This window comes from Myotis daubentonii, chromosome 8, assembly GCF_963259705.1.
Source record: "Myotis daubentonii chromosome 8, mMyoDau2.1, whole genome shotgun sequence".
In the NCBI taxonomy this organism is placed as follows: Eukaryota; Metazoa; Chordata; class Mammalia; order Chiroptera; family Vespertilionidae; genus Myotis; species Myotis daubentonii.
Genome location: NC_081847.1, coordinates 16,707,710 through 16,715,237, shown reverse-complemented (window position 1 = coordinate 16,715,237; position 7,528 = coordinate 16,707,710). Strand labels below are relative to the sequence as shown.

The 7,528-nt window shown below is 43.7% G+C and overlaps 1 pseudogene; it reads right to left on the bottom strand.

Annotated features, from left to right (window-relative positions):
- Positions 1–1,276: 1,276 nt before the first annotated feature.
- Positions 1,277–5,605, bottom strand: LOC132240148 (guanine nucleotide-binding protein G(s) subunit alpha-like; annotated as a pseudogene).
- Between the last annotated feature and the right edge of the window lie 1,923 nt (positions 5,606–7,528).

Below are 7,528 nucleotides of genomic sequence, written 5' to 3'. Positions count from 1 at the left end.
AAAAAAAAAAACAACTAGTGCTGGCAAGGATGAGAAACAACAGGAACTCATACACAAATGATGGAAGTGGACATTGCTATCACCATTTTAGAAAATAATTTCATAGAACCTACTATGAAACTAAACATCTGAGCCAACAGTTCATCATATACATACACACACACAGCAGATTTTTTTGACATGTATTCATCTAAACAAATGCACTGAAGCATTCATGGCAGCACTATTCATATTAGCCCAACATGACACAATCCAAATGCCCAGTAATAGTAGGTGGGTAAATAAATTGTGGTATAGCCATAGAAAGGAGTATTATCTAGAATGGGAGTAAACATCTACAACTGTAAGTAAAAACATGAATAAATCTTCCAAAAGATTTTGAACAAAATTAGCCGGACACAAAGGAATTCATCTTGTATGATTTCATTTATATGAAAGTTATAAAGCTTATACGAAAGTTAAGAAGTTACTTATGATGGAAGTCTGGATAGTGCTTACCTTTGGATGGGTTGAAGGGGACAGTGACCGGGAAGTGGCATAAGGGGGATTCTGGGATGCCGATAATAATGTTCCTTTTGACCTGGATGTTCAGCTGAGAGCATGCCATTTGTGACAATTCATCCAGCAGTTCCCGTATACTGGTGCAAGGCTCTCTGTGTATGCTGTATCTCAGTACAAGGTTCACTAAAAAGGAGTATCTGGTGATAATCTCTCTGTTTTTGAAACATTTATTTTTTAAAAATTGGCTGCATCTTTGAATTCTGTTGTTTCTGAATTAGCAGTGATATAACGGTTCCAGCTACCCTTGCCCACCTCAGCATACACTAAAACCAGAGCAAGTGAAGCAAGGCTTTGGGCATGGTCTGGGCACATCCCTTCTGATGCCAGCAAGATAGTTGTGCTGATAGGGGAGTATCAAAGCCTGTATTCCAAAGTGAAAACTGAGCTATGCTTGTATTAGAACGTTGAGAAAAGTTCGTTTCAGAACAAAGCAGGGGCGAACAAAGATAAGACTCAGACAAGAGGGTATTTTCTTGCCTTCCCTGATTCAGAGGTTCCCAGAACACCCTGAGGGCAGTAATCACTGTGATATGCTGAGTCTTCCTCATTCACGGTTACTCAGTGACCCCATCCGATCTGCTCGCTCACGTTTTCCAACACAGCCAGTTCTTGCCTGTTGGCCTCATTGTTTGCCGGGCCAAGGAGAGTGGAGAAAACACACATTCATGTCTCAGGCTGATGTTTCTGAGCCACCTCTAAAACTTGGCCTAAGCCTTCAGGCTTCTTTGTCATACCCTAAGGCACCAAATATCCCAAAATGAACCCCTTAAAATGGCTTTTAAAAAAACAACTTTTTTGAAAAACAATTTTAGGTTTAATTGAATGTGATAAACAGCATCCATGTTGTAAAGGATAGGATTTCATGAGTTTTTGACAGCTTAATATGCCCATGAAGTCATGCCCACAATCAAAACACAAAACATCTTCTGTATTCACAAAGTTTTATCGAATCCTTTCCTCCACCCCCACCTCATTATCATAATAGACTGGTTTGTGTTTTCTAGAATAAACTGGCTTTTGAATAAATGGGCCAAATCTAAGCATGTTTCACACACACGTTCACAGACACATACATATGTGTGCACACACTCCTTTTTAAGGGGGGCCTCTTCCTGCAGCCTCACACCAAGGCAAACAGCCTTAGGTAGCTTTGAAGCGTATCCTGTGACCGCTTGGCCACAGAGTTGGAAGGGGGTGGGAAACCTGATCCAGAATTCTGAAGGGAGTGTTGGTTCCAGTGCTTTGCCCAACACAAGAAGCCATGGGGACACAGCAAGTATATGCAAGCAGCAGTTTTGGTCTAGGGATATTTGGGTGGCCGCAGCAGCAGTGAGAGCAGGGGGTAAAGCAGCTGAGCCCCATATATGAGTCTGTTTGGGCTGCCATATCATAGTACCACAGACTGGGGGGCTTAAACAGCAGAAATTTATTACTCACAGTTCTGGTGGCTGGAAGTCAAAAATCAAGGTGTCAGCAGGGTTGGTTTCTTCTGAAGCCTCTCTCCTCGGCTTGCAGATGGCTGTCTTCTCCCTGCGTCTCCACAAGATCTTCCCTCTGTGTGTATCTGTATCTTAACCTTTCTTTTAATAAGGACACCAGCTATATTGGATTAGGCCCACCCTAATGACTTCATTTTAACTTAATTACTTTTAAAAGCTTTACCTCCAAATAAGGGCTCTTTTTGAAGTATTGGGGTTAGGACTTCAACATATGAACCGGTGGAGGGGCACAATTCAGTTTATAACATCCCATAAAGGCAAGGGATTGGTGAACACTTACTGTGGGCTGAGGGGGCTGTTGATGGAACTGAGCTCTGGGGATCAGGAACCCCTCTTGGTTCCAGCCATGAATCCTGAATTCAATCCCTATGAGGCCTTGCTCTGCACAACTGTCTGTGAGTTCCCCAACGCGTCCTGTGGCCTTGTCTCGCATTTTTCCTCAGAGTAAACCACTGTTACTTGAGGATAACCCAAGTGAGGCTAAAAGTGTAAAGCACTTTGAATGATAACTTATGTGTTCTGCTTACACGTAGGTGGATGCAAGGTGCAGGTGTGAAGAAATGAACACTTGACCTGGATGGGGGAGGAAAGAGCGAAACTCTTCCTTCTGCTACTTACTCACAAAAACCTTTCTTTTTAATTCTCTGCTATTGAAGGTAACAATACAATAATTCCAATGATTACAAAGGGGTATTTACTATGCCCTTCTCCACCTGTGCTTATAAACCTCTCCTGGGTATACAAACTAGAAATGCTCAGTTATATGTGTGATAACAAGTGCTCAGGAGGGCAGGCAGAAATAGCAGGACGCAGGCTCCCCCTCCTGCAGGGTCATGGGTTTCAGGGCAGCTGATCGGCGAATTTGCTTGGCTCCACACTTTTCTAAATATATCATCTGCCAAGTTTTCTCAGCAAAGTAGCTTGGTTGCCCAAAGGAATGAGATAAAAGCAAGGTCTTAAAGGAAAAGGATTCATAAAGCATAGAATCCAGCAATAAAATAGGAAAATGTTCCTATTTACCTTGCCTGGGAGGTAAAAGTTCTCATGTTTCAGGAAGCATTTCTGTTTATGCCTCATAAATCAAACTCAACACAAAATAAAGATTTGGGAAAGTGCTATTGCCAAAGAGTGACATTCTTATGAGGAAAGAATGAAGATCAAGGGTTAATCCCCCCTTTCCCCTCCCAAACCATTAGTTTCTGCAGAGCCTGCAAACTGCTAGTCTGAGGGCCAGAGTTCACCCACAGACAGGTTTTGTTAGCTTGTCCTGCACCATATTAAAAATACATGTATTGGGATAAGTTACCAAAATTTAAAATTTGGTGTCAATATCTGCATTTATGGCGTTTCTTCAGTAATTGGAAGGCCTGGCAATGTTGGATCCCAAATGGTAATCTACTTGTGCTGAGCAGTGGACATAACCTTGAGGTTGACAATGATTCTCTCCTTGACCAAATCCTAGCCAGACTCCTCTGAGACCTCTTCTCAGCTAGGTCTCACCTTTGGCCTACAAAGACCTGTACAAACACTAACGTATTTTCTAAGACCTCAGGCCACATTGTTAGGATGACCCTAGTACATGAGTAGGATCCTCATTTACTCCCAATGCTGCTTTTACGAGGCTCTCCAGCACCCAGAAGCAGCACCCATTAAAGTACCTGCCTGAGAAAATTCAAGGCTGCCCAAAGAATTCCCTGCTTGTTCCCCACACCTGCAGATAGGATCCTTGTCTCCCAGTCTCTGTGGGAAGGTAGGGACCTAAGTTTTATAAGTTAGCAAACCCACATGGATTTCACATGAACCAATACCCCGCTTCTAGCTTTTTCATTTTTTCCTTTCCTGACTCTACTGAGCCCTGCTCACCCTTCCCCGTTCCCTCATTCTCCCTTTAAAATGTCCAATCACCTATGTAGAGACTGAAGTTGAGTTCAGTTCACACCGGGCTCTTTTCTCTATCACAATAGTTATTACTAATTCAAATCTGTCCTTACCACTTTAAGTAGTGCCCAGCTTTGTTTATCTTTTACAAGATGTAATACACTGTCCCCAGTTTTCCTCAGTCACCATCCCCTCCACACCCCCTTCCTCATGTCTAGGCTAAATGTAAGTTGTCAATTATCAACTCACTTGCTCTGTTATTTCGCATAAAAAAAAAGAGAGAAATAAAATAAGTTTAATGCCCTAGCTAGTTGCTCAGCAGTGGTTAGAGCAACAGTCAGAGGACTGAAGGGTTGAGGGTTTGATTCCGGTCAAGCTCACCACGTACCTCAGTTGCAGGCTTGATCCCTGGCCTTGGTTGGGGCACGTGCAGGAGGCAACCGATGTGTCTCTCTCACATTAATGTTTCTTTCTCTCTGTCTCCCCCCTTCCCTTCCACTCTCTAAAAATCAATGGAAAAAAACACCCTTGGGTGAGGAATAACAACAATCATAATAGTTATGCCCAAATGTCTCTCCTAAAGAGGGAAAATGAAAGATTCAGAAAGCAATGTGTTTCAAGGAAAATAGGAAAATTCATGAGAAACAAAGGCCATGCTTACTTAATATGAATTATGCTTCAAGGCCCTGTTGAAAGCCAACATGCTTAAGCCGTCTGGACAACAGTACTGAGATTATTGGCTTAGAAGCTACCTTGGGGGCAAGTCTCATGCGGACCCTTAGAATATAGGAAGAAATAAAAAGTTCACATCCATGCTCTAGAGTGAGCCTGCATTGAGTCTTTGTCCTGAGGTCTTTTTATCCTTTTTTTTAAATTTTTGCAGGTGAGAATCTTAGGGGAGGGTTTCACTAGAGTATTCATCAGCTTTCCAGGTCCATTTTTAATATGCTGACGTATTAAAATGAGTGTATAGAGGAGTTTTGGATTATTCTTCGGCCTGTTTTACTTTTATCTTAGGTCTGTTTGGCTTTAATGGGGTTTTTGTTATTTTGTCTCCAAGACTTTGTCTGTCCTTGGGTTTAGCTGGCACAAATGGCATTAATTGAGTTTTTGTTCTCTATTTTTTCCAGGCCAGGGTGATTTAAGCTATGTATTCTCTGGTTAGGAGGATGGTATAAACCATTTGCTCTCAAGTGTCCTTGGTTGGGGAAGATAAGATCTTGTAATTCACAAGCTGGCTGCAAGCTGCCCAAACTGTTTGGCCTTGATTTAACTTTCCTGTCTCAGTGTCCCCATTCCACTTGCCCAGGGATTTCCCTAGCTTCTTACTGTCCTGCCACAGCACCAGGTTGCTCATGGCGGCCACGATGGTTTCAATGGCCACCTTCAGGTCATTTTTGATGTCCTGCACTTTGGTAGCCTTTTCACCATTCGCTGTTGCTCCTGGCAGCCTGCAGGTCATCTTTGCCGCCCTCTCCATTAAACCCATTAATGTGTAGGATCCTCATTTACTCCCAATGCTGCTTTTACCAGACTCTCCAGCACCCAGCAGCAGCGGGCAGTGTGTGGACCTGCTTGTCCTGTAGCTGCTTGTCCTTTTTGTTGACCTCTTGCTCTGCTTCTCCTTCTTGCGCTGGTCCTCAGTCACTATTTCCGAGGCAACCCATGCTCCGCCTCTCAGCAGGAGCCGAAGGGGCTGATGCTGCTCTGGACCAAAGCAGGAGCTGCTGCCCTCCCACTCTTATTGTCTGGGCCGGGTGCCCTCCCTACCCTAAATGGCCCAGGTGGGCAGTGGGTTGGAAAAGAGGAGGAAGGAGGAGGCGGCTGTGAGGGGTGAGGAAGGAGGAGGAGTTACCCTTCTCTCCATTTTTATTGTTTTATTTTTTTTTTTAGGTTTTCAGAGAAAGAGGAAGGGAGAGGCAGAGAGAGAAACATCAATGTGAGAATAAAACATGGATGGACTGCCTTCTGCACACTCCCTATCGGGGATCGAGGCTGCAAACCAGGCATGTGCCCTGACTGGGAATCCAACCAGCAGGGGGCCATGCCCAACCAACTGAGCCACATTGGCCAGGGCATCTTTCTTTCTTTCTTTCTTTCTTTCTTTCTTTCTTTCTTTCTTTCTTTCTTTCTTTCTTTCTTTCTTTCTTTCTCTTTCTTCCTTTCTCTTTTTCTTTGTTTAATTGTACATTTTACTTTATCCCAGAGTCAGGTTTCCCCTGAATAAACTTTCTGGAATGTTCCCATTGCCTGCCCCTCCACCCCCCAGTTTGCCAGGCTTAATTTTTCTCTCTGATTCCCCATTTCCATAAGTAAACCAGTTATGGCCTCACAGATAATCATCAAGGCACCTGGGGGCTGTGAACATGTGAGCACTCGGAGTCACTTTTTAAAAAAAAAAACAAAAAACATTTCATTGATTTTTTACAGAGAGGAAGGGAGAGGGATAGAGAGTTAGAAACATCGATGAGAGAGAAACATCGATCAGCTGCCTCCTGCACATCCCCTACTGGGGATGTGCCCACAACCAAGGCACATGCCCTTGACCGGAATCGAACCTGGGACCCCTCAGACCACAGGCCGATGTTCTATCCACTGAGCCAAGCCATCCAGGGCTTGGAGTCACTTTTATGTCCACATTTAGGGGGTGGAAAACAAAGAGAATTAGTAAATCTCTGAATCTGGCTTCATTTGTTGACAGGGAGAGAAATGAGGCTGGGTAAAATGGAAGGATGCCTTTCTCAAAGCTGATGATAAGTTGCAGTTAAGGTAAGCCCAAATATCTTGTACTTGACCTGTGCTTATGAAGTCCCATCTTCATCATTTAGAGCAGAATTTCTCAACCTCGGGACTATCAACATTTTGGGCCACATAATTCTTTGTTATCAGGTACTGTCCTGTGCATTGAAAAAGTTTAGCAGCATCCCTGGTCTCTACCCACTATGTCAGCAACACGACCCCTCACCACTCTGTCCTCACCCCCACCCCCCACCCCAGTGGTGACCCACATGTCCCCAGACATTGCTAAATATCCCCTGGTTTGTAAAATCACCCCCAAGTTGAGAACCACTGACATAGAGACATAGAGGTTATTCTGGTCTGAATGTGCTCCCTGCAACTCATATTGCGGGCAAAAAAGTGGTTCTACAGAAAGTAGGGTGATCTGATAATAAATTCCTAACTGGGCGGGTCTTATTGGGTAGTAATGCCCCAGGCACGTAACTTCTTTAGTAAAAGCTTTGTGTTTGCCTTAACCAAGCCCTGTCCATTGTTCTTGTGCACCTAGGTTAACACACCTTTGAAATAAGTGTAACCGCCCTCCAGAGAGCACAATCTTCTTAACTAAATCCCTGCCTTGCTGTCTCCCACCTTCATGCCATCTTCCGTACAGTCTCTCTGTAATTTCAGGTGCATAAAAGAAACTGCACTCTCCAGAGCATTTGAGATCTTGCTTCCTGGCAATTGTTGGTTTTGGCTCAAATAAACTCTTATAAATAAAATTCTCTACAGGTTTGGACATTTCTTACGTTGATAATATGTTGAACTCTAACCCTCAGTTAGAAGGTGGGGCCTTTGGGAGGTGATTGGGT